General features: G+C 35.4%; 1 long non-coding RNA gene across 3 annotated transcripts in view; it reads left to right on the plus strand.

Moving 5' to 3' along the window:
• The first annotated feature begins 7,818 nt into the window (after window positions 1-7,818).
• LOC141380727 (uncharacterized) overlaps window positions 7,819-25,494 on the plus strand; it is a 119,320-nt gene continuing 101,644 nt past the window's right edge. For all 3 annotated transcript variants that reach the window (XR_015525117.1, XR_015525116.1, XR_015525118.1), the window contains exons 1-2: window positions 7,819-7,989; window positions 9,930-10,062. This is a non-coding gene — a long non-coding RNA (uncharacterized LOC141380727). The remainder of the gene's footprint in view (window positions 7,990-9,929; window positions 10,063-25,494) is intronic.

The raw sequence follows: 25,494 nt of genomic DNA on the forward strand, positions 1-25,494 counted from the left end.
GATCCTGTGTGTATATATTTATTTATATATAGTTTTCAGGATGATATTGTTAATAATCAGGTTGTTTGCGAGGTTCCTAAAGGTGGGATCCTGATGTTTAATGGTACCAGTATTGTTCTGCACGGACAACATGTGCCTTTGATGTGCAGGAGAGAATAAATTAAGAAGTCGCTATCAGTCAGTCGGCTCACCTTCCAGAAGCACAGCAACAGATGGTGCTGTCAATACAGCAGAGCTCAAACAAACACAAACAATACAGCAGAAAGACAGTGACCAGCGCTGGCCCGACTCGAAGATTAGCTGTTATTTGTGCTCTGTACTTTTGTCTGGAGTTCTGAGATCTGAGATTCTCAAGACGCATCGTGCCAGGTTTGATGTCAAGGACGGCAAATGTTTTTGCTTTTTGTGATCAGTCATGATGCTCTTGATGTTGCATTGAGATTTTTGAGATGTAAACAAAAAAAGCAAGCTATGATTTATTTTTTTCTTTATAAGCGTATAAGACCAACAGCAACAGTAATAAGTAGCAACAGTTAAAGGAATAGTTTACCCCAAAATTAAAAACTCAATATTATATAAACAAATATTTATTAATTTTTTAAGACAATGTTTGAAAACTGTTGGAACCTGGTAACCATTAACATCTATAGTAAAAGAGTAAAATACTGTGGTTTATGTGTTGGTTTCTGATCTCTAAACCAAATGAATTCATGTTATATTAACTGTATTGGCATCCACTTCAACACACAGTAGCTGTGTCCCAAATGGCGCACTATGCACTTAAACACTCAACAGCATAGGATATGTATGTAGTGCCATCCCAAATGGAACACTAACGTTTTTTTAATTAGTGGAAATTCATACCGTTTCCCTGATGACGTTTGACGGTTGCCAAATTAGTGAAATAAATGACCAAACTACCAAATAATACCTGCCATGAGTATAACCGCATTCACCATCAGAAGGTGCTATAATCACTCTTGTAGGAGAATTTTACTTTCACAAGCCAAAGTAAATAAGGGCTGTTTCTCAATTCCAAGAATGCAGAGAACGGACTTGCGTTCTTGTGGAAACCGGTCTTACCAGGTGTCCTCGGAAGAACTAACTCAGGAGACCGCGAGGGCAGAGAACGCGTCCTTTGAGAAATGAGATGCTGCGTTCTTCCTGATGGTCACATGACCTTCACACGGTTAAAATTGTAAATTATTTAAACATTACAGCATTCATACAATGATTTATTGTTTTCCCCCTTTTCAAAATATACACTTTGCATAAAAATGTTATAAATATACTCTGCACAATATAAATAAAACCTATTTTACGAATTTGAGCAAACAAACATCCTTAATGTGTTTATTCCTTTATTAAGATGTTCATGCTTTTGTTTACTTTCACCGTTTCATTTAGGGAAACTCCTGAGATAAATAAGTTATGTCTCTGAACTTTAATAATAAATCGAAATAAATGCTGCGCTTCCCACCTCCAGTTGCAATAACTTCTGGGACTTCCACAGCGAGTTCGGTGCTCAAGTCTGCATCAGTGCGTCCTCGATATCAAGATCACATCTGGGAAGTTTCACACGTCCTCTGTATTTGCGATCTTGAGTATTGGAGCCTAATGTTGCACGAGAACACGAGGACGCAAGACCACTGAAGAACACATTGAGAAACAGCCAAGGTGATCCAATATAAGTGCCTGAAAGCTCCGCCCCTTCTGCTATGTGAGCAAAGAAGCAGCCGTTGAGTGTATGAATTGTCCAACATTCCACACATCATTTTACCTGTTGAATACGTGCATCATCCAGGTATTTAAAGTGCACTTGTTATTTTTAGAGTTTTCAGTACTGCACTACTAACGCACTACTTACACTATTTATACTACAAAATTACATCAATAGTGCATATGTGATTTGGGACACCTATTATTTTTAAACTCATATCTATTTTGGATACGCACACTAAAAACGGTTGATGGAAACGCCATGATGCACATGTTTTGAAAATATGCATGAAAAACAAATGCACATAACTGAGTAGGGTAAACTTTTTATTCGATAAGAAAAGATGCACATAAACTATGATGGAAACACTATGCGCATTAAAAAAAAGTTGTGATTTTGTTATTAGAGATCATCTGAGCACACTGTAAAATGACTGAAATTATGTTTTGGTCATTGTAAAACGCCGTTACCATTTCAGAATTATGGTTCTTATTATTAATGACCTCCAGAATCAAGAGCGTCTGTTCTCCGCATCTCACGCCTTCATGTCACCACGCGTTCATTGCATGTAGACATCTGTCTTCTGAGAAGCGAGTAAGTTATTAAATAAAGAAAAGATTCACACAGCTTCTCCTACCACAGAAAATTTTGTTTTTACTTTTAATATTTAGCGCCAGTTAATCTGGAAGTAACGATTTTGTTTTTTATGCAGTATTCTTGCCTGACCTTACAAGTAAACATAACTATTTTATGTTTTGTCAGTTTAGAGTCTAATTCATACGAGTTCAGTCATATGAAAATGTAGGATTTTTAAATGGAGGTGTCGCACCTTTCCAAAAATTCAACAGTCATTGGATATGGAAATCGTACTAAATTGTACGAATGTGATCGTACAAATTCATACGAATAAGCCACTAAAACAAAAAGTTACAAATCGCTGTTAGATTGGGTTGAGTATTTCTATTTTACATATAAATTTAATTTGCATCTTTGGATGGAAACATAGCTATTGACTTCTACAGGGTAGGCCATTTATATGGACACACCTTAATAAAATGGGAATGGTTGGTGACATTAACGTCCTGTTTGTGGGACATTAGTATATGTGATGGGGCAAACATTTCAAGATGGGTGGTAACCATGGTGGCCATTTTGAAGTTGGCCATCTTGGATTCAACTTCATGTTGGATCATGTGACACATCAAACTTATTGAAAATTTCACAAGAAAAACAATGGTGTGCTTGGTTTTAACTTTATTCTTTCATGAGTTATTTACAACTTTCTGACCACTTATAAAATGTGTTCAATGTGCTGCCCATTGTGTTGGATTGTCAATGCAACCCTATTCTCCCACTCTTCACACACTGATAGCAACACTGCAGGAGAAATGCCAAGCACAGGCTTCCAGTATCCATAGTTTCAGGTGCTGCACATCTTGTATCTTCACACCATAGACAATTGCTTTCAGATGACCCCAACAATAAAAGTCTAAGAGGGTCAGATCGGGAGACCATTCAACTGGCCTACGATTGAGCCCAACTGTGCGGGTGGATGATTTTCGGTCAGTGGAAAGTAAGGATTTAATTAATGCCTTACTATTGTATCACAATCTTCTGTCTTATTTTTGCTATTTTTTTAATATGTCATAATTTTAAAGATTACATCTAGCGTCTGATTTTTCATTGATGCTGATGTGCTTTTACATTTAGATTTCAACAAAATATTAAAATTGAAAACAAAATATTTTGTAACGAATTCCCTTAAATAATGTAGCCTTTGACAGAAAGCATCAGTGTTTCTTGACATCATAGGAGGAAGGTGGCAGAGCCGTGCTGGATTTGTGCTGACCTTGGAATAAAATCCTGCAGGCATCCCTGGCTGGTGATGTCATTATCTTTAATTCAATATTAAGTTTTTTAATAAAAGAAGCAACACTAACGAAACTTTCATAGGTACAATTTAGGACAAATAAAATGCACACAAACGAGACTATTTTAGTAAATGGCACTAAAATATTGTAGATACTAGGGTAGAGAGACCTCTAAATCAGCTAATATTATTTTTAGGCCTACGAATAATATTTTTGCAGCACAAACAAGCACAATTTGTGAGCAATCGAAAGTAACATATTCGTGCATGAATATAAATATCTCCTTTCCACGGTACAAACCAGCACAAATCTAACCAAATATTTTGGTTATATCTAAACAATGAAAACATTCAACGGCACAAGCAGCACAAAAGAATATGACACCTGTTTCTTGCGATTTAGAGGAAATAATGGGGCGTAGAGTGACGTAGCGGCTCCCGAAGTGTTTTGATTTGGTAATATAAACAATAAAAACAGATAAAGTGTTTATTTTAATAGCACAAATCCTGCACAAATAAATGACTCCAGTTTTGTGCGTTTTAGAAGAAATAATGGGGGAGGGTGACGTTGTGGCTCCCGAAGTGTTTTGATTGGGCAATATCTAAACAATAAACAGATAAAGTGTTTATTTTAACAGCACAACTCCACCACAAACAAATGACACCAGTTTTGTGCGATTTCGACTACCTGGGGTGGAGAGTGATGTCACAACTCCTGAAATATTTTTGATAAGGCAATATCTAAACAATAAAAATAGATACAGTGTTCATTTTAACGGCACAATCCAGCACAAATCGGGCACAAACGAATGACACCAGTTTGGCATGATTTAGACAACCTGGGGTGGAGAGTAACGTCACGGCTCCTGAAATATTTAAATTATATCTAAACAACAAAAATAGATTAAAGTGTTTATTTTAACGGCACAAATTGGGCACAAACAAATGACACCAGTTTGGCACGATTTAGAGGTAATGGGGTGGAGAGGGAAGTCACGGCTTATGAAATATTTTGCTTATATCTAAACGAGGAAAACAGATACCGTGTTTGTTTTAAAGGCACAAACCAGCACAAATTCAGCACAAACGACCTGTGCTGATTCTGAGCAATCTGAGCAACGTGGGGTGGAAAGTGAAGTCACACGATCAAAAAAAAAATAAATAAATGTATAGGACAAACGAATGGCATAGTTTTGGGGATTATTTGTTTTTTTGTGGTGCCAACTTCACGGAGGTCAGGTTTACTCAGTTTTTGTTGAAGTCAACTAATCACTTTAAAATCACTAGGTTTACTAGTCAACTAATAGTAAACTAATAACTGTTTACAATGTGTTTAAACAATGTAAACACTGATTGTCTTTTTTTTTCAGATTCAGAAATTTTTCTGAAAGTGAGTCCAATGATAGTGTGAACAAAATGTAAATTATTTTCAATTCAGAATGACTTTTAAAATATATATCTTTATTATAGTTATTGTTCTGAACATGATTATGTCAGGCCATATGAAGCCCATCTGATATTCAAACACTCTTGATCGCATTGCCTAAATGAGAAAATAACTATTCCAGTTTCTGTGTCCAATGGCATTCCCAACAAGGGCCCTTTTCTCCCTTTTGAAATTATACCTGATAAATGTCTTGGTAATTCTCAATATTTCCACGGCGGCCGGCGCATTTGTCATCATTGAAGTCAGTGGCAGAGTATCTCACAGATGGGAACTCCTCACGGGTGGCATTGAAGTACGAGCCGCAGGTCGAGTGCCTTCTTTCCCCTCAGCCCGATGCACATGTGTGATTGATGACAACGTCTGTGCAGATCTTCACCTGCAGGAGCCGCATTGGTTCATTACCATGAGCCCTCAGCACAACACTGCCTACCAGGACACACATCAAAGGACATTGCCGTGCTTTCCTGCCTACAGAGGGAACACGAGGAGGGTATCAAAAGGCTTCTGAGCTCTAATACAAAGAGAACATTTTTTAATGAGGACATCTGCATTTAGATGAGTATCATTTTTGACAGAAACATCACCTGGGCAGGACAACTGGGATCATTGTCTAGGACCTTGAGTTAAAGAGGCCCCACATGAGCCAAAAAAAATGTTCAGAGCCATTATATTGTGTATGAATTAATATGTTTTCAAGGTGATTTAGGTTTCAATTTAGCTACCCTAGGGCTTATAATTGGCTATGTTTCCCTTTAGGTTACTGAACGAAGTACTCACAGATAGCATATTTATCTAAACGAATAGGTTTCTATCTGTCCGTCCATCCATCCATCCATCTGTTCCAGTGAGCTATATTTTTATCATTTCCATCTATCCATCCATCCATCCATCTATCCATCCATCCATCCATCCATCCATCTCTTTTAGTTGACATCCACCCATCTATCTTTCTGCCTATCTGTCCATCCATCCATTGGTCGGTCGGTCTGTCTGTCTGTCTGTCTGTCTGTCTGTCTGTCTGTCTGTCTGTCTGTCTGTTTTAGTTGGCATCCATCCATCCATGGCGCAAGAGTCATTATGAGGCGTTGCACTACGCTCTTTAAATAGCAAATGCATTTGCGCTCATATGTGCGCCCAAAGGCGTTCTGGTCTAAAAAGGAAGGCGTTCTGAGGCGCACTGCTGGCGCGGTGCTATTTTGAGAAACTATAATAGATTTTTTATTAGACTAAAACAAACTTGGTCTAAAGTCGAGCGCAGAGTTGCGCCTCGCTTACACACTGCTTAATAGCCTACACACAAGATGTAGAGCAATACGCAAATATCATTACATATGAAAACATTTAATATTAAGGATAGGCCTCTATATAGGATATAATAAGAATATATATATATATATATATATATATATATATATATATATATATATATATATATATATATATATATATATAGGATATAAAAGATTAAAACATTACAAAACAAATTATTTTCTAGCCTACATAAATATGAAAAATCACTGCTTTTATGTCTTCTTCATCTCGGGAGGCTTTTTCAGTTCATTCATAACAATTTTCTTTTGTATAATGTTATTATTATTAGCATTATTATTTATTATATCCATATTTATATTTGTTTTATTAAAAACAAGCTTAGATTTGCCCACCTGTCAGGTTTTAGACCTTATGGGGCACAGTTTGTGTTTTAGGATATAACTCAGGTTTTTAAACACACTTCGGTATTATTGTTCATTTATTCGTTTGCTGGAAATTAGAACTGAATTTAGAAATAGTTGTGAAACAAATATTTGTGCTTAACAAACGAAATTAATTATTTATAGGCTAATTGATGTCTGTGCCAACAAGGTTTCCCTATCCACGAGAGCGAAAGTGAAAGTAGATCATTTATCTCACATTCTTATGCGGTAGATGCTCTGTTTAACTGTTTTCTGTTTAAAAAAAAAAAAAAAAAAAAACGTTAACTGTTTGCTTGTGAAATGCTCAGTTTTTCCACATACACTTACTTTACTTCATGTAAATAGCAAATGTGCTTATGGCGCGACACGGCTGGCTCTTAAAGGGAATGGGAGATGAGACTCTGATTGGTTTATTTTCAAAACACACCTATAACTCATTTAGAAAATAAACTCAACCCTGTTAGACCATGCGCCACGGCGCAAAGCAGATTTTCCCGTCCTTAAATTAGCTAAATGAAATTAATTTTCTATTAATTAATCTATCTATCTATCTATCTATCTATCTATCTATCTATCTATCTATCTATCTATCTATCTATCTATCTATCTATCTATCTATCTATCTATCTATAAAATATGTAGCAATATATATATATATATATATATATATATATATATATATATATATATATATATATATATATATATATATATATAATGCACACCTGCTTGCACAAATGAAAGTTAACAGTAAAATATTAAGTCCTACATTTCATGGCCAAGGTCATCTTTGAGAAACATGCATTTGCAAATAGCCAGAAGTTACTGAAGGTAAGAATGCTTAATATCCATCAAAATAATAGTCACATTGCAAAGCCTACTTCTGAACACAAAGCTACTTTTAAACCTACTTGAGCGTTCATAATAAACGTTTGCTCATAGCCTGTCATTGCGCCCGCTCCTGTCACGTTAGCTGCCGTTCTGATTGGCTGATTTAGCTGTCAATAAACTACTGCACACCTGTCATTATGTTGATTTGATTGAATAATTGGCGCATCAATAAATGCTCTCTTCTTTGCGAGCGTTTGGCTTGGAAGTGTCAAAGTTGGTGGAAATGGACGAAGTAAAGTGGCTACAGTATGAGACAATTTGTAAATCATTGGTTTTTGTCTTTTGGCTCTGCATTTGTTTGAATAAACGTCACGACATCTGTTGAATTGGACTACAAATGATTTGATGACTTCTAGATGGATATAAGGTGACTAGTAATTATACGAGCAATTAAAATACGTACTTGTATAGACATGCAAATGTTCATGTTTTTTTATTTATCAGAATTTAGTGTTTGTTGGTAGTGCAGTGTATGGGTGTGTTTCTAAATGCCACGTTACATGTGGGTGCAATGTACGCTTGTTTTTGGCATTGTCAACATAAGTAATGTAGGCCTAATAATTAAATTTTTATATTTCATATTTATAATCTTCTATAGTTTGATATTTTATTATATTGTAGCCTATTTGTTATAAAAGGGAACTGGGTTGATTTGTTCTGTCAATACATTTTTGTAGTACTTTTAATTAAGTTCCTTGCTGTATTTAATCAACTGGATTGAGAATTTTATGATTGTGCAATTTTCACATCTAACCTGCTCCCTAAATTTACTTGTTAACAACAGCAGCAATTTTTCTTGGAGCAATTCAAAATACAATTAGGTTGGAGCCAGATTAATGGTTCCTTATGATGCAATATGCGTTTATACCTACATGTTGCAGTGTATTCCCTAGCAGAGTTGGTCTTGACGTATTCCACAGCATGTTACTGTATTCTAAATTCGTTGTTGGGGAACATAGTAATGTAACTAATTAAATTTGTGCAATTTGATTGCAGTTATTAAAGTCAATGTAATTGTGATACACAAGCAAAAATGGTTGCTGTATAGCAGGGCTATCCAAACTCATTCCTGGAGGGCTTGTGTCCTGCAGATTTTAGATTTTAGCTAAACTTCCCTCAACACACCTACATGGATGTTTCTAGAAAGTTTAGTTAGAGCTTTTATTAGCTGGGTGCTTCTGATTGGGTTGAAACTAAACCGCAGGATGTCATTGCCCACTAGGACTGAGTTTGGGCACCTCTGCTGTAGATAGTGGCTGCTTCAAGAAATTACTTCGATTTAAATGAGTGTAAAAACTAAAACGCAGTCTATGTCCAGTCTCTAAAGAACTTTTTAACTGCTCTTTACTCAACCTGCAACTTGTTCAAGCACTTTAATAGAAGGCATTCAATGACAACTCAAAAACACGGGTCACGTGACCAATCATGTATTCATACTTATTCATGGCATACGTATTCATGGTATATACACATTCAGGTTGACTAATTATCTCAGACAAGCACAGAACACCTAAACACTGCAGTGCCATGTCATACTATAGATATAAAATTTTGTGTTTATAAAAAAAATAAAGTGAATGATGGGAGAATTTAAGTTAAGTCTTGAATATGTGAAGCTGCTGTGATCAACCCATTGTGATGTTTTAAATTACTGAAAGAGCGGCGGTTTGTTTTGGATTTTAATAAGTTAATTTTATGTTTTAAAAGTAACTTCAAAGTATAATAATTAATAATCTGATTACTTTTGATGTGAAGTAATTAGTAATGTAATCAGATTTCCCAGTAGTAATCAGTCATTTGTAATCTATTTGTTAAAGTAACTTTATTAGGGACATAGGGAACCCAAAACCTATGTCTCAGAAATAATTAATTCAGATTTAGAATTTTAATATGTCTCCATAGATTAACATGTTTTTTTTTTTTTTCCCAAAGCCTTTTCTTTCATCTGGAAAGATTTAAGCATTAAATTATTATACAATTTTATTTAAAAATGACTTGATCACTAATTGTTATGGCTAATATGATGAAGATGGATCAAGAAATCAGCTGTTCCATGTTCCATATAATAATATAGACCCATTTCTTTACATAATGTTTTATTTTAATTTTTATTATTGTTGCAATATTGCACAAAACAGGGAACGATCAAGATCGAAAGGTACTTTTAGCATTGAATCATATAAATAAAAAAATATTTTTTCAAAAAATAATAATAAATAACAACAGCTACATAACTGTTTGTTTTTACCATTTATGTGGCTTTTGAAAGTTTTATTTTTCCAAATGCAATTTCTTTTTTTGTTTCAGGTCCAGGGGAGAGTGCTGGAGACTGATGCCCTGTGACACAGCCCTGGTGTTTGTGAATAACCATGACAACCGGAGAGGTCATGGGGCAGTCGTGGCGTCCATCCATTCGTCCAGACAGTCTATAGGTGTTCAGGTAGGGGCTGTTTTCTCAGAGACTGAAGTACAGCGACTCTTTCAGCAAGGGCCAAACAAACATCATGAATGATGACTCTTGTCTGCTCTCATGGTCTTCAAAATGTACAAAATGACTGTGGTCCATCCCTGCGGAAAGGGTCACGTCAAGCTGCTGCTGGGACTGGTATGTTGTGAAAGGAAAGGTGGATTGCAGTGACGTAAAGCACTGGAGAGTCAGCAGGGTAATGTGTGACAGCTGTGGATCTAAAAATAGGCAAAAAGTCTGGCTTAAAACTAGACCTAAAACTATTCTGTCTATATGGTGCCATCAATATGACAAAAAACCTGACTTAAACCTAAAGCTATATTGTGTCAGTTGGTCTATTTATCGATTGATATCTATCTATCTATCTATCTATCTATCTATCTATCTATCTATCTATCTATCTATCTATCTATCTATCTATCTATCTATCTATCTATCTATCTATCTATCTATCTATCTATCTATTGTTTGTTCATTCTATTGTTTGTTTGTTCTTTTATTCGTTCTACCTATTTCATTTGTTTGTTCTATTGTTTGCTCATTCTAAAGTTCATTCTATCATTCTTCCATTGTTTGTTCATTTTCAGCCTGATCTCACGAGAAAACGTAAGTATTTTACGTTTTGCCAGTTTAGTGGCTAATTCGTATGAATTCGTACGAGTTCAGTCGTACGAAATAGTACGATTTTAAAAAGGAGGCGTGGCACCTGACCCCACCCCTAACCCCAACCGTCATTGGGGGATAAGCAAATCGTACTAAATTGTACGAATTAGATCGTATGAATTCATACGAATTAGCCACTAAATGAAAAAGTTACGAATTGCCGTGAGATTGTGTTGTCATTTTATATGTCTTTAATTATATTGTTTGTTTATTTTATTGTTTGTTCTTTCTATCATTTGTTCGTTCGTTCTATCATTTGTTCTATCGTTTGTTCGTTTGTTTGTTTTTTCGTTCGTTTTAACTTTGTTCGCTTGTTTGTTCTCTCGTTCGTTCATTCTAACGTTTGTTCATTCTATCATTCATTAATTCTATTGTTCGTTCAGTCTATTGTTTGTTTGTTCATTCTATCGTTTGTTTGTTCATTCTATCGTTCGTTCGTTATATCTTATGTCCATTTGTTTGTTTTATCATATCGTTTATTCTAACTTTTGTTAATTCTATCTTTTGTTCATTTTTTTATTCATTTTATCTATTGTTCATTTGTTTGTTCTATCGTTTGCTCATTCTATCATTTGTTCTATCATTTGTTCCATTGTTCGTTCCTTCTATTATCGCTCTATATATTTTATATATCAATCTATCTATTGTTTGTTCTATTCATCTATAGTTCATTTTGTTTTATCCATCCATCCATCCATCCATCATTTGTTCTATTTATATACCGCTTGTTAATTCTATCATTTGTTCATTTTATCGTTCATTCATTCTTTGTCGTTTGTTCAATTGTATGTTCTATAGTTCTCTTGTTCTATCATTAGTCTTATAATTTCTTCATTCATTCTATTGTCCATTTGTTATATTGTTTGTTCCATCATTTTTTATATCCTACTATCTGTCTATTGTTTGTTCTAGCTATCGTTTTATCTAAGTATCTTTCTATCAAGCTATTGTTCTATATATCTATCGTTCTATATATCTATTGTTCTGACTATGAACTCATCCATCTATCATCCTTTCTTTCATTCTGCCTATCTATCCGTCTATTTATAAGTCTATTTATGGGTCCGTTTATCTATTGCTCTGTCCATCCATGCATTGTTCTGTCTGTTATTGTCTGGCATTTTATTGCATGTTGTTCTGTTTTACTTTTTATTTCATTTAGAAATTGTAAATCAGTTTTGCATGTAAATCAGCCTGCATGTTTGGATGTTGTAAATTGAAGTTTTTGAGTGCATCCTTGCTAGACCTTACGCAATGGTCAATATTTCAACTTAGAGCAATATATGGACATGACCTCAATCATTTTGGTGGCTGAATATATATATATTATTTGTAATGTTTACATAAAAATTAATAACAGCAACGTTTTTACTGATTCAGGAGCCTCTGTCATATCATCTAATCTCTGTTAGAGTGCTCTAAAAGCTCAGGGAACACTGTCTCCTTTCCCATGGTTACTGACCAGTGAATAAAAGGTGAAATTTTACATTTTCCTGAAATATACTGACAATTTGGTTGAAGTTGTCCAAATTAGGCATATTTCAAAGTAGCAGTCTGCTTTCATAAATGTGACAGCACACATTCAAAAATACCTTTTAAGCCATTTTTAAAGAACTTTACAATCTACGTCACCAGTGTCTAAGCTTATAATATGACATCAAATTACAGAATCTATAACCTTATAGATGTAGTGTTTGTCCCTTGAAAGTGTTTATGCCTATTTGTTGTATAATTATTATATAACCAGCATCATAAAATTCTAATATAGTAATTATAGTAAAATTACTAAAATATCAGTAATTTCTGTGACAATATAATGCACAACAAAAATATTCATCATGACAGGCTCAATCCTTGCAGAATTTGTCTAACTGCAGTGGTTTGTAGCAGTACAAGAGTGTTCAGATGTCCTGTGAAGGACACAACTTGCCTGCTTTCTCTCTTCGTACTCCAAGAGTAAATGTGTCAATGCCAAGGTGTGCTTATTCATTATAGAATGAGTGATGGCTTCGCTGTAAATATTTCATGCATGCAACTCCTAAAAGTTTCATGACGTTGTCCGAATAAGTAAGATTTGGAGGGGAAGTGAAGTAATTCATTTGAATAATTGATGTTTAATGCCTTTGATAAGAGTCATCACAAAGGTCACCATTTTAATCTAACCCGAGAGACTACAGTAATGAGCTCTCGTCCCTGTCAGAAAATGCCTATATTAGAAAAAATATATACTTTGGAGGTCTGTTCTGTTTGCAAAACGTCTGCGTTAAACCAGTAAGCCTCTTAGAGCCCTCTAGTATGTGGATGTATAATCCCATTACACTCAAGTACATTTTCATCACTATTTGTGTACTTAATCGCACTTATATGCATGATTTATACGCTATTTGACAAAATATTAAAGCAGGTGCCATATTCTGACAACCCAGATTGATCTAAAATGCATCTTTGTGATATCTTAATTTTTCCTTATGATGCAACCTTACAAAAATAAATTATTTTAAGAGAGAGATTCAATTTATTTGAGTTTTTATAGCGCTTTTACAATGTAGATTGCGTCAAAGCAGCTTAACATAGACGTTCTAGTAAATTGCAACAGCTTGAGTCCAGTTATAGATCAGTTCAGTGTAGTTTGAAGCTAAAACTTTTTCTAGTATCTTTGATAGAAAAGGCAGGTTTGAAACGGGTCTGAAATTTACTAGTTCTTTGGGATCTAGCTGTGTGTTTTTTTTTTTAACAAGAGGCTTAATGACAGCTGGTTAAGCTAGTTAAAAGTTTTAGGCACATATTCCAAAATCAGGCATGTATTCAAAATGTTAAGAATGAGGTCAAAAACTTCTGAAAACAACTCTTTTAATAATTTGGTCTGTATAAGATCTAACATAGACGTTGTTGATTTGGAGTAATTCACCAATTTAGACAGTTCTTCCTCGCCTACAGTGCTTTAATTGGGACAATGTTGTAGGAGACCAATTGATGGTGCTTATTTTATCTCTGATATCATTAATCTTGCATGTGAAAAAATTTGTAAAGTCATTGCTGCTTTGTTGAGAAATGCAAAAGTTGAAAATGTAATTAAAAAAATCTTAGTATCTTTTCTGAAGCAGCCTCCGAATACAAGCCTCTCAATGTCTTGGATGTGGAAATGCATAATAAACCAAAGTGACTACATTACATACTGGTCAAAAACTTATAAATAACCTTGTGTGCTGTATTTTTGTGTGTTCTGAGTGTCTGCAACCATAAAGACATCTCTATGGCACCTTCTCTGAGCATCACACCTTAAAGTACAAGCTCAGGTTAACTTACCGCTGACAAAAAGAAGGCCAGAGCTGGTCTTCATCTCATTATTATTTTTTTTTTTCTGCTGTTTAAAACCCCTGCTGAATCTTCGACTTATTTCATCTGCAGTAACCTTGCTTATTCCCCATGGACGTATTTGTGTTGGTGTTAAGAATTTATGGCGATCTAAGAGAAATGTATAAATCCTGGGTTTGGCTTTTTCAGGGCCGTTGGGGTGGACAGTGATCAGAATGTGTAAGAACGGCTCCCTCTGAGCCTCTTTGTGACTAATACGTCTCTCCTCCTTCGCTGAATGCCAAACAGGACCGGCGTGACTGTGGTGGGATTCTTACCCCAGCTGTAAGTTGGCCTTCGGTGCTGAATCTTAGTCAGCTTGTATGCGCCGTGAGACATCCTGTGCAAGTTTTTTTGTTGTTAGCAAAATCCCGGATGAGTTTTCGCTCGGCAGGAGTGAAGGAAGAACATGGAATGGGGGCGCAGGAATCTATATTTGCTGCCGAAAAGGGATCTATCGGGTCGTTTGCCCGGAGCCATGCTGAGAAATGCTTGTACGTCATTGGCTTAATTCCGCACTCAAAATACTAGAGCAAAAGTCACTGTTCTTTCATTCTGGTTCATTTTGCATTTGACATTTCTAACTGAAGAAAATACTCATTGCTATATTTCAAGTGTACTTAATTAGCATCTAAATAACGGTATAGTAAATCACAGGATAAAGGACTGTAATTTAAGTGTATCTTTTAGAAATGACAATTGAAATGAATTGGCTTCAAGTATAAAGCCACTGTATAGACGCAGTGAATATTGTCTAGGCTAATAAAATTGAACAATGAATGTTTAATGATTGATGGATGGACAAAACGATGGATAGATACATTTGTATTTATCTCATAAATCCATCTGTTCATCTTTCCATTCAGTCCATCTGTTTGTCCGTTCATCCATCCTTCTGTTCATTCATTAATCTGTCTGTCCATCCATCAGTCAGTCTATTTGTTTCTCCATCCATTGGTTCACCCATTTATTTACTAAACTGTTTATCTTTCCATCCGTCTGTCCATCGATCCATCCATACATCAGTCAATCTGTTCATCCTTCTGTCCATCTATTCATTCATTAGTTTGTTCATTCATTCATCCATCCATCAGTCAATCTGTTCATCCATCTGTCCATTCATTCATCAATCAGTCTGTACATCCATCCATTTGTTCGTCTATCAGTCAGTCCATTTGTTCATCTTTTTTTGATCCCTCTATCTATTCGTTGGTCCATTCATTCACCAAATTGTCCGTCTTTCCATCAATCATACTTCAGTCAATCTGTTCATCCATCTGTACATCCATTAATTTATCAATCAGTTTGTTCATTCATTCATCCATCAGTCATTCCATTTGTACCTCCATCTCTTTTTTTATCTCTCCACCTATTAGTTGAACCCTCTATTCATTCACCAAACTGTTCTTCCATCCATACAACAGTCAATTTGTTCGTCCATTCATTCATCAATCAGTCTGTCCATTTATCTTTTCGTCAGTCTATTTGTACCTCCATTTCGATCTCTCTATCTTTTCATTCATCCATCCATTCGTTCACCAAACTGTTTCTTTCCTTCCATCTGTCTGTTCATCTTTCCTTCCATACATCGGCCAATCTGTTTATCAGTCAGTCTGTACATTCATCCATCCGTCAGTCCATTTGTTCCTCCATTTTTTTATCTCTCCATCTATTCGATGATCCATCTATTCATTCACCAAACTGTTCGACTTCACATCTGTCTATCCATCCATACATCAATCTGTTCATTCTTCTGTCCATCCATTTATTTATCAATCAGTCTGTACATTGATCCATTTTTCAGTCAGCCCATTTGTTCCTCCATCTTTATCTTTCCATCTATTGGTTGATTCATTCACCAAACTATTTGTCTTTCCATCCGTCTGTCAGTCTATCCATCCATACATAAATTGATCAATCTGTTCATCCTTCCATTCATTCATTCATCATTCAGTCTGTTCATTTATCTCTTCGTCAGTTTATTTGTACTTCCATCTTTTTTTATCTCTATATCTATTCATTGATCGATTCATTCATTCACCAAACTGTTTCTTTTCTTCCATCTGTCTGTTCATCTTTTCCTCCATACATCAGTCAACCTGTTCATCATTCAGTCTGTTCATTCATTCATTCATCCGTCAGTCAGTCCATTTGTTCCTCCATCTTTTTTGATCTATCCATCTATTCGTTCACCAAACTGTTCTTTCCATCTGTATGTCCACACATCAGTCATTCTGTTCATCCTTCTCTTCATCCATTTATTCATCAATCAGTCTGTACATTCATCCATTCATTAGTCAGCCTATTTGTTCCTCCATCTTTTTTATCTTTCCATCTATTGGTTGATTTATTCACCAAACTGTATCTTTCCATCCATCCGCCCATACATTGATCAATCTGTTCATCCATCTGTCCATCCATTCATTCATCAGTCAGTCTGTTCATTCATCAATCCATCAGTCAGTACATTTGTACCTCCTTTTTTGATCTTTATCTATTCCTTGGTCCATCACCAAACTGTTTGTCTTTCCATCTATCTGTCCATACATCAGTCAATCTGAACATCCTTCCGTCCATCCATTTATTCATTTTGATCTCCATCTATGTGTTGATCCATCTGTTCATTCACCTGTTCATCTTTCCACCCATACATCAATCTGTTCATTCTTCCGTCCATTCATTCATCAATTAGTCTGTTCATTCTTCCATCTTTCAGTCTATTTGTACCTCCATGTTTTGATCTCTCCATATATAAGTTGATCTATCTATTCATTCACCAAACTCTGTTCTTCCCTCCATCCATAAGTCCATCTGTTCATCCACCTGTCCATTCATTAATCAAACTGTATATTTACTCAAACATTCATCCAGCTCTTTATCATTTCATTGGACTGTCCTTCTGTCTGTCCATCTCTTCATCCATCTTTTCATGAAGAAACATTTCATTACCCAGAATGCAATACATGTTGATTTAAAAATGAATAACTATATTGTAGGGATGCATGATATATCGGCGACCATATCGTTATCGGGTGATAAATGCTATTTTTATGAGTATCGATCCGATGTCTAAATTAGGCCGATATCTTTAAGCCCATAATTTAAGTAATTGTACAGACCTGCCTGCCTCAAGCATGCTTGGGCGGAACATGTTCAGACTTGTCCAGTGCACTATAATGGAGCTCTCCTCACATTGTTTGATTCAAAGTCTGTCCTTTCTTCATGTGGTATTGCTGTGGGTTTATTACTCAGTAACCTACCATGTTCCTTATTGTTGTTCCTTATGTACCTCAGGAAAATTATGTGTAAACATAATAGCAGCGATGCACACGTACTAAACAACTTGTTGGGTTGTTTGTAATCTAATATAATTATTTGTTATCAACGCGTTGCTTGCCATGTGGTGTTGATGTAAGGTTGTATTACGTTTGATCGGAATATTCATAAATTATAGCAACTAGTTGGGTTGTTTGTGATCTAATATGATTATTAGTTATCAACGCATTGCTTGCCATGTGTTGTTGATGTAAGATTGTATTACGTTTGATCGGAATATTCATAAATTATAACGAGCGCGCGTGAGAGCTGTCACCACAAACACACACACACACACACACACACACACACACACACACACACACACACACACACACACACACACACACACAAAGTGATCTGACAGCCTTCATCGCAGCATGGGGTGAGGTGCGCCCTCAACTCGCCACCACAGACTCTCTTTATATTATACTCTGTGTTTGTCATAGTCAACTACTCAAAGCTCAGGTTTGTATCTAAATCTGTCTCTGAGGGCAAATCTTTTTCCAGCTGTGTCGGCAAGCCTTTTGTTTTTTTTTTGTTTTTTTTTTTACACATCTCCCAACCACCTGTGGCGTTGTTTCAATGACATGTCGTGAGTGCAGTATTGGAAGTCGAGATTGCATTTATAAAATAGCCTACAGCATGCTGATCTCTTTGCTTGCGCGCCGATTTCCTCTGCTCATGCACAAAACTTCTTGCACGCCCCCTCAAATATAAGTTGCTTCAAGAGCGCGCAGATCTTCTTGTGCGCTCTCAAATAAACGCTGCTGAAGTGCGATTTTTAGTGCGTTTATGTAACGAGTATGTCTCCAACATTTATTAGATTTGCTAGGAATATTTATGAATGTCTCTAATAGGCCTACAGAGCGATATTAATGCGTCCTTGTCCTGAAGTAAAGTGAAACCGCTATATGTCTTGTTTGCTGACCTCAAGCATCACGCACCTGTCAGTCAGTCAGCACGTAACCTTAAAGCGTTAAACAAATGACGCACAGCACTACTACAGTAACAGAAAAGTATTCGCTGTTATAATTCACTTACCCTTTAATACGTTTAGTGCGATTTATTACCCGCTATTAAAAAAATTAGCCATGGCGGGTTTAATTTTGATATGTCACCCCACCATGGAAGAATGAATGTAGCGGAAATCATGAGGTCTATATAATCAACTTGCAATTTTGAAATAATAGCTTTTTTTGCTTTGAGCGTAGACTATTCAGTTCATAAGAGCAGTTGAATTTTTTTATAAAGTTTGCTGTATAAAAATATGACATTTTGAAATATTTATAATTATCGGACTATACATATCGGCGATCGGCCTTAAAGTCGTTTAAGTTACCGGTTCTCTATATCGGCCAAAAAAATTCCATATCGGTGCGTCCCTAATATATTGTATTTTATTGTATTGTATTGTATTGTATTACTGATTGTTACTAAATATCAGCAGCTTTGAAACACCACTTGGACAATCAACTTAGAGGGACAAGGCTTTTGTTTAACTTTATCTGGTTTGGTTGGACAGGGTTTAAATTATCCATGCATCACACACAGCTAATTTCAAGTCCAAAGCTAGAAAATGTGGAAAGGCAGCAATATGGCAATATGTTACAGCCTCATAAAATTACTGCGCAGAAACCATATTTCTCATCCACTGATATGTCTGTAGTTTCCATTATTAATAACATGAATTATTTAACAGAACACGTCTCCTAATGTGTCATCATTCTCCTTAAGCAGGTGGGAGGTTTTCTCAAAAGGATGCTGCTGAGATTGCATCTAGCATACCAATGAAAGTGAATATGTGTGAGGGTGTCAGAGTATTACGTGACAGAACTGTTAGAAAAGCTCACTTCGCATGAGAATCCTCTGGAACAGCAGAAGGGTGTGTGTAGACACTTAAGCTATAAGGATAAATGTAATTGAAATTACATTGTGTAAAAATCGCTGCACTCCGTCGGGATTGGAGAAGACGCTTGCCATTTGACCTCAAATTTCCACTCTAATAAGACTGACAAAATCCTTTAGTTAATGATTCCTCAGGCGTGCATGAAATAGCAGTTAATGTACAGTAATGCGTTTTTTGTAAAACTTAAAATAACCTACAAAGTCTACAAAACCACAGACCAAGTGAATCAGACAGTCTCTGGCAGAGCCTCAATGAAAAAGAAATTTGGCTGGAAGATTATGGCTGTATCCTGGGATTTCCCTCCAGTGAACATTAGCTTGGAAATCAATATAGCAAGTAAACTCGGAGACACTGTGTGTAGTCAACTGTAAGCCAAGCGGTAATTGCTTGAATTGACGTAATCCTTCACGTGTTCTTTGTGTGGAAAAGTTAATATCAAAAGAATTACGCACGCAGTCCGGCGGTTTTGAAGACGTAATCCTTAAATCAAGAATAATTAAAACTGTGATGTAGAGAAACGACCCTGGACATTCAGATAACAGTTTGACCTTTTCCCGTTTTGCACAGTAATCTGGGTCAACAGTTGAGCTTAACCGTATCCAGAATATTAAAATTCTGAATGGATTTTATTATTTTTTTTATAGGATTTAAGGGTAGGGAATACAGGGACAGGGAGGCAGTCTTTCTGAAGAACATTTTATTAACTACAGATCTACAATCACATCTCATGAAACGTATGAGGTTCAATAATGGTGCTACAACCATAAAACCAAATAACCCTACTTATTCTCTTAAACCTAACCAAGAGAAATTGAAATTAAAGTGAAATTAAGGCCCCATATACACTGCCAGTTAAATGTGATCCACTTCCAAATTTGTGCTCATGTGGGACAGATCGGATCTGTTCTATGACCAGGACAAAATGCATTCATTTGGATATTCAGAGATCATTTTCAGCCCTCCTTTATATGTTGAAATAAATCTGATATAAATCGGATATGTGACAATGAGACTCATGTAAACAGGCAGATCAGATTTGAGGCGTTCTGTACATCATTAAACCTGCGACATTTGTGATACTTCTCTGTGGTTTAATGACGTAGAAGAAAGAGGGTGTGTGAAGACGCTGACGCAGTAAACCATAACACCAACAGAGGAAACATGCGAGTCGTATTTGTGTGCCAGTCGCCACAATTTGCTCCCATCAGGCCTGAGGTCCCTCTTGTACCCACAAATTCCTGTAAATGTTGGAGGACAACATGTATAAACCATAGGCGCAAGCTGTGATGACAGCCCTTTCCCTCCTCCTCCGCCTTAAAATCATTTAGTTGGGCAAACTTTGCAAATTTAGCAGAGCTAAAAACAAGACAATTTCTTTCATCTGTGGCTAGTGTGGCAAAGATGCTAAACCCCGCCTTTACGCATGTGCGACATTGTAAATTGTAAAGCAAGTGTGAACACATTAATTGGAAATTGGTCACAATTAAAAAAATGTGTAAATAGACAAGCAAAAAAAAAAAAATCAAATATAGGCAGCAAAGTGGAATTAGGCATCAAGACCTGACAGTGTAAACTATGCCTAAGGAAGTATTGTAAAGTATGGTTACCCATACTCGAGATTGGTTCTCTGCATTTAACCCGTCCAAGTGCACACATGAGTGAAAAGTGAGGGCATACACACGGAGTAGTGGGCAGCTATTGCTTCTACTGTTTAAGGTGTTTTGTAATGGATTTATTTATTAATATGACTTTAGTTGGATAAAGGTAATCAAATATCTGTTTACGTGGTAAACTCCTAATCAGAGTATTGTGTAGTCGTATTAAAATTAGAGTAATGGATTTCCATGTAAACATACTGATGTTCAAACCCGCAAAATGCTCAACTCACGCCCCTTTATTCACATGAATTGTGCTGCAGGATGTTTATTTGCAACTTTACACTGACTTAACATGTGAATCACTCGTGCTTGAAACTTTTCTACGTCTGTTGTAAATACACCATAACAGCTTTTTCTCCTAAGGAAGGTAACCAAAGCATGTAGGTTACTCACAAACCAGGCAACTGTGCTAGACTTGTGCAAACCCTTCAATCAAAGCCAACAGCTAGCTTTGCGATTTTCATGATAATTGTATCTCTAGTAAGCACAGATATTGCTCAAAAATTTGAGGAATTCATTTTCAAACTAAAATCTAACTCCATTTGTTCAACTAGTTCTCATTTTATGAGTTTGGAGTTCCAGCTCATTCCAAAGTATTTATTGACTTTTACATGACTTGAGGTGTCAGATTGATTGGCAGCCCGCAAGCTAATTAGCCACGAATATGAGAGTGTCGTTTGCAATGTCTTCATCACGGATTTATCCCGAGTTCAAACAGGTCATCGTTAATCATCGCTCAGTTTTGTGTTTGATCGAGAGCAGTTTTTCCGGTCCACTTTAAATGACCTGCTCATAAATCCCGTTCTCCACTGTTTTATTATTAAAGTCTCTGCTAACCGGGCCAAGTGCAGCGGAGGCGTACGTTATGGAGGTGAACGGCCCCTGAAAGCAGTCTTTGGGTTAAGCTCTTTCATTTCTGGAGATCTGCAGAGGAAAAAAAAAAGACTGCCAATCAAACGCCCAGCACAGGGAAGGGTTCATAATCTAAACCGTATTAATTTGAGCAGTTTACGAGGGGTCAAGTGAAAAAGAGCTGATCGATTTGAAGTGCTCCGTCCAAACGCCGTTTCTCAATCGTCTGTGGCCCCCGTTCTCTAATTACAATTTGTTTTGCAATATTGAGAAATAATAGCTTTTCCTTGGTTGTCACTTACCCTCAGAATTGCATTACGGAGCTTTGTTTAAACGGGAGAACAAATCGATACCATCTGCCTTCATGTATCCTGATCATCTCTCCTCAGCACAGCAAGCAGCTCTATGACATTGTCAATTGTTAATATCAACCCACACACAAGTCCTATTGATTTTCTGTGTATCTGGGTATTTATTATCTGTGCTGTTTTCTGTGCTGTATCTCCTGACCCTGTGAAGTGGCTGATTTTATCTGCATGAGACATGACAACAAGAAGCTGATATCAGACTGCAGTTGCAGGATGCACTGTATAATGATTTACTGATAGGAATCTGTTGGCTGGGTTTTTTTTCATGTACAGCTTTGTTGAAAAGCACACTTGCAGTGATTATATTTATGAACAACTTGTACCAAATGGTTAGTTCCAAGGTTGAGTTATTTTTTTTTTTTTAGTGTTTGTTGTGTACGTATTGTAGATGTACTAAATATGTGTATATTGCATTTTTATGTGAATATGTATTCAATACAAATTTTGACTTTAGAGACAGTTCAACAACACAAAAATAAATAAAACTTACTCTCTTATAGTCGTTTCAAACCCGTAAAACAGTTGGTTCAACAAATTAAGGTGATTTGATGAATTCTGAAAACTCTCAAAGTCCAGAAAAGTGTAATGAACATCATCAAAACGTTACACATGTCACTAGTGTTTGAACTGTAGTTTTATAAAACTAAGTAAATGCTTGTGCAAAATTTAAAAAGTGACTATTCAATACCTTCTTTTCAGCGTCACTACAGGACAGTTATTGAGTGAACTATTATTTGACAATTGTAAATGGATGTAAAATCTGGGTTGTGTTTAAGAAATGTGTAAGTTTGCCTATTCATATTTCCATGCAGTCACAGTCAATTGTCACATGTTAAAGTAACTTCAACCACACATTGTGTCAGTCACATTTATACACTGCCTCTGTAACTTTAGTCTGTCGTAAAAATTGAATCAGATTTTTTTCTCCTCCACATCCGTATAAAGCATTTTGAGAGGTGTTTTGACAGTCAGCATTCTGGATTTTGGCTGTCACTTGCAGCAGAGAGCATTTTATGACAAACAGAGTGCGTAATATATTGACATTATTTCAAATATATAGATTTCAACAGATGGTTGAATGTCACTGCTATAGCCTACTGTACCTTTTTTCATGCATCTGTTTGGCAAGTGTGTGTGCATGTCCGTCCATACCTTGGGATGTACTGCTTGTCTCGTGTCTGCAGTTTCACAAGTAAATTATAAAAACGCCACTGATTTCCAGAAATGGCACGCAGCTCTTTTACAAGGAAGTGAACTCTCCTACATCCCAGTTAAATGGATTTTACACAACTCTATATATATATATATATATATATATATATATATATATATATATATATATATATATATATATATATTTATATATATATATATATATATATATATATATATATATATATATATATATATATATATATATATATATATATACACACATATATAAATATATATATATATATATATACATATATATATATATATATATATATATATATATATATATATATATATACATATATATATATATATATATATATATATATATATATATATATATATATATATATACATATATATATATATATATATATACATATATATATATATATATATATATATATATATATATATATATATATATATATATATATATATATATACACACACATATATATATTTTCATTACTCGCTGACTGACAGTTAGCACCGTACATCGAGTGGTCTCGCCACTAACAAAGGGAAAACCCAGCGCACCGTCCATAATATAAAACCACAGAAATTTTCCAGTAATAACTTGGCATAAAATGTATTTTATAACATGTTTTGATAGATGCCGTCAAAAATTCAGCCCAAATACTCCGGAAAGACCTAAAACATTAATATTTCCATAGGCCATATGACACTTAAAAGGCAATTCCCCTTAATTTAAGAGAATCTTTTAAGGATGTTGCATATTATTTTGTGATCTTAAGAAAAGGAAACCTTTAAGTGTCTCAGGACATAATAGCAAGTAACAAGATATAGGCTGTAGGCCTATCATATAAAAACAAACACTTGTTTGAGGACATAAAACACTTTTTTTTTTTTTTGCAGTTTTTGCCAATCCGTTTATAAAGCAGGACTGGATAATTTGATTAATATCGTATCCAATATACTTTATAAATAATACTTCAAAACTCTTCCGTTGTTTAATGTTTTTAAAAAATATCAGATTTATTTATTTTTTTAGATTAAATTAAAGTTTACAATGGCTTTAAATGGTTTAATTTATTTGTATTGCATATTACTACATTGTTATAGCTTTTGTTTGTTTTATATCGGTTTTTATTTCATGTGATTTTTATTATATCCCATATTTGTTATTCTTTAAATGATTTCAATATAGCTTGCGCTATTTTAAATAGATACGACACTATTGTGTTGAGCCTTCACAAGTGGACATGTAATTTGTAAAATTTTTATGTCTGTCTTTTGTATTAATATGTTGTATTATCTCCAAAATAAATAAATAAATAAATAGAAACCCAGACCAAAAAAAACAAAAAAAACAAAAACAAACCAAAAAAAACAAAACTAGTGTAATAGCGGCATTCCATCTTTTCCAGACTCGGACAAACTCTGCCTCTCTTTCCACTTTGCCCCGAACTGAACCCAGCAGGCTGTCTTTGGCCCAAGGTATTCGCTGGGCTGAAAAAGGCTGGCCGCTGCCCCCAAGGAAGCCCCACTTTGGCCCGATCAGGCCCTGAAGTGACAGTGGAAATGCGTTTGGCTTTAATGCTATTGCTTTAGACGCGATAGTGGAAATGCGGCTAATGATAATGATTCAAAATGTATGTTTTGGAGGGCTTAATCTCGTTATATTTTCGACGTCAATTGTGGAGGCAGGAGGGGGGGTCGCAAATTTGAGACCTACGTTCTTTATACTTCTACAATACATACACAAAAGTACACCACTATTTCACTTTACTTATGCGGTGATTTGCGGATGGTTGTAAACTAAATCGTTAGCGAAACTTGCAGTCAAGTCTCCCATTCTACTGGACTGTCCTGCATTTAATGACTGTTGAAGGCTTTTTAATTAAGTTAACTTTCTTAAGGACATTTTAGCAACATGTGGTTAAGTATGCTGAGTTTTCATCATGTGTTAATGTTAAATTATATTTAATGTATGTATTAATTTGTTTGTTTTTATATTTATTAATGTTCTTGCCATGAATATGGCCTTGCTGCTGACATGGCATTAAAAAGAAAGTCGTCATCATCATCATCAGTCTAGTCTACTCAT

Source organism: Danio rerio, chromosome 24, assembly GCF_052040795.2.
Source record: "Danio rerio strain M-AB ecotype USA chromosome 24, GRCz13ab, whole genome shotgun sequence".
Lineage (NCBI taxonomy): Eukaryota > Metazoa > Chordata > Actinopteri > Cypriniformes > Danionidae > Danio > Danio rerio.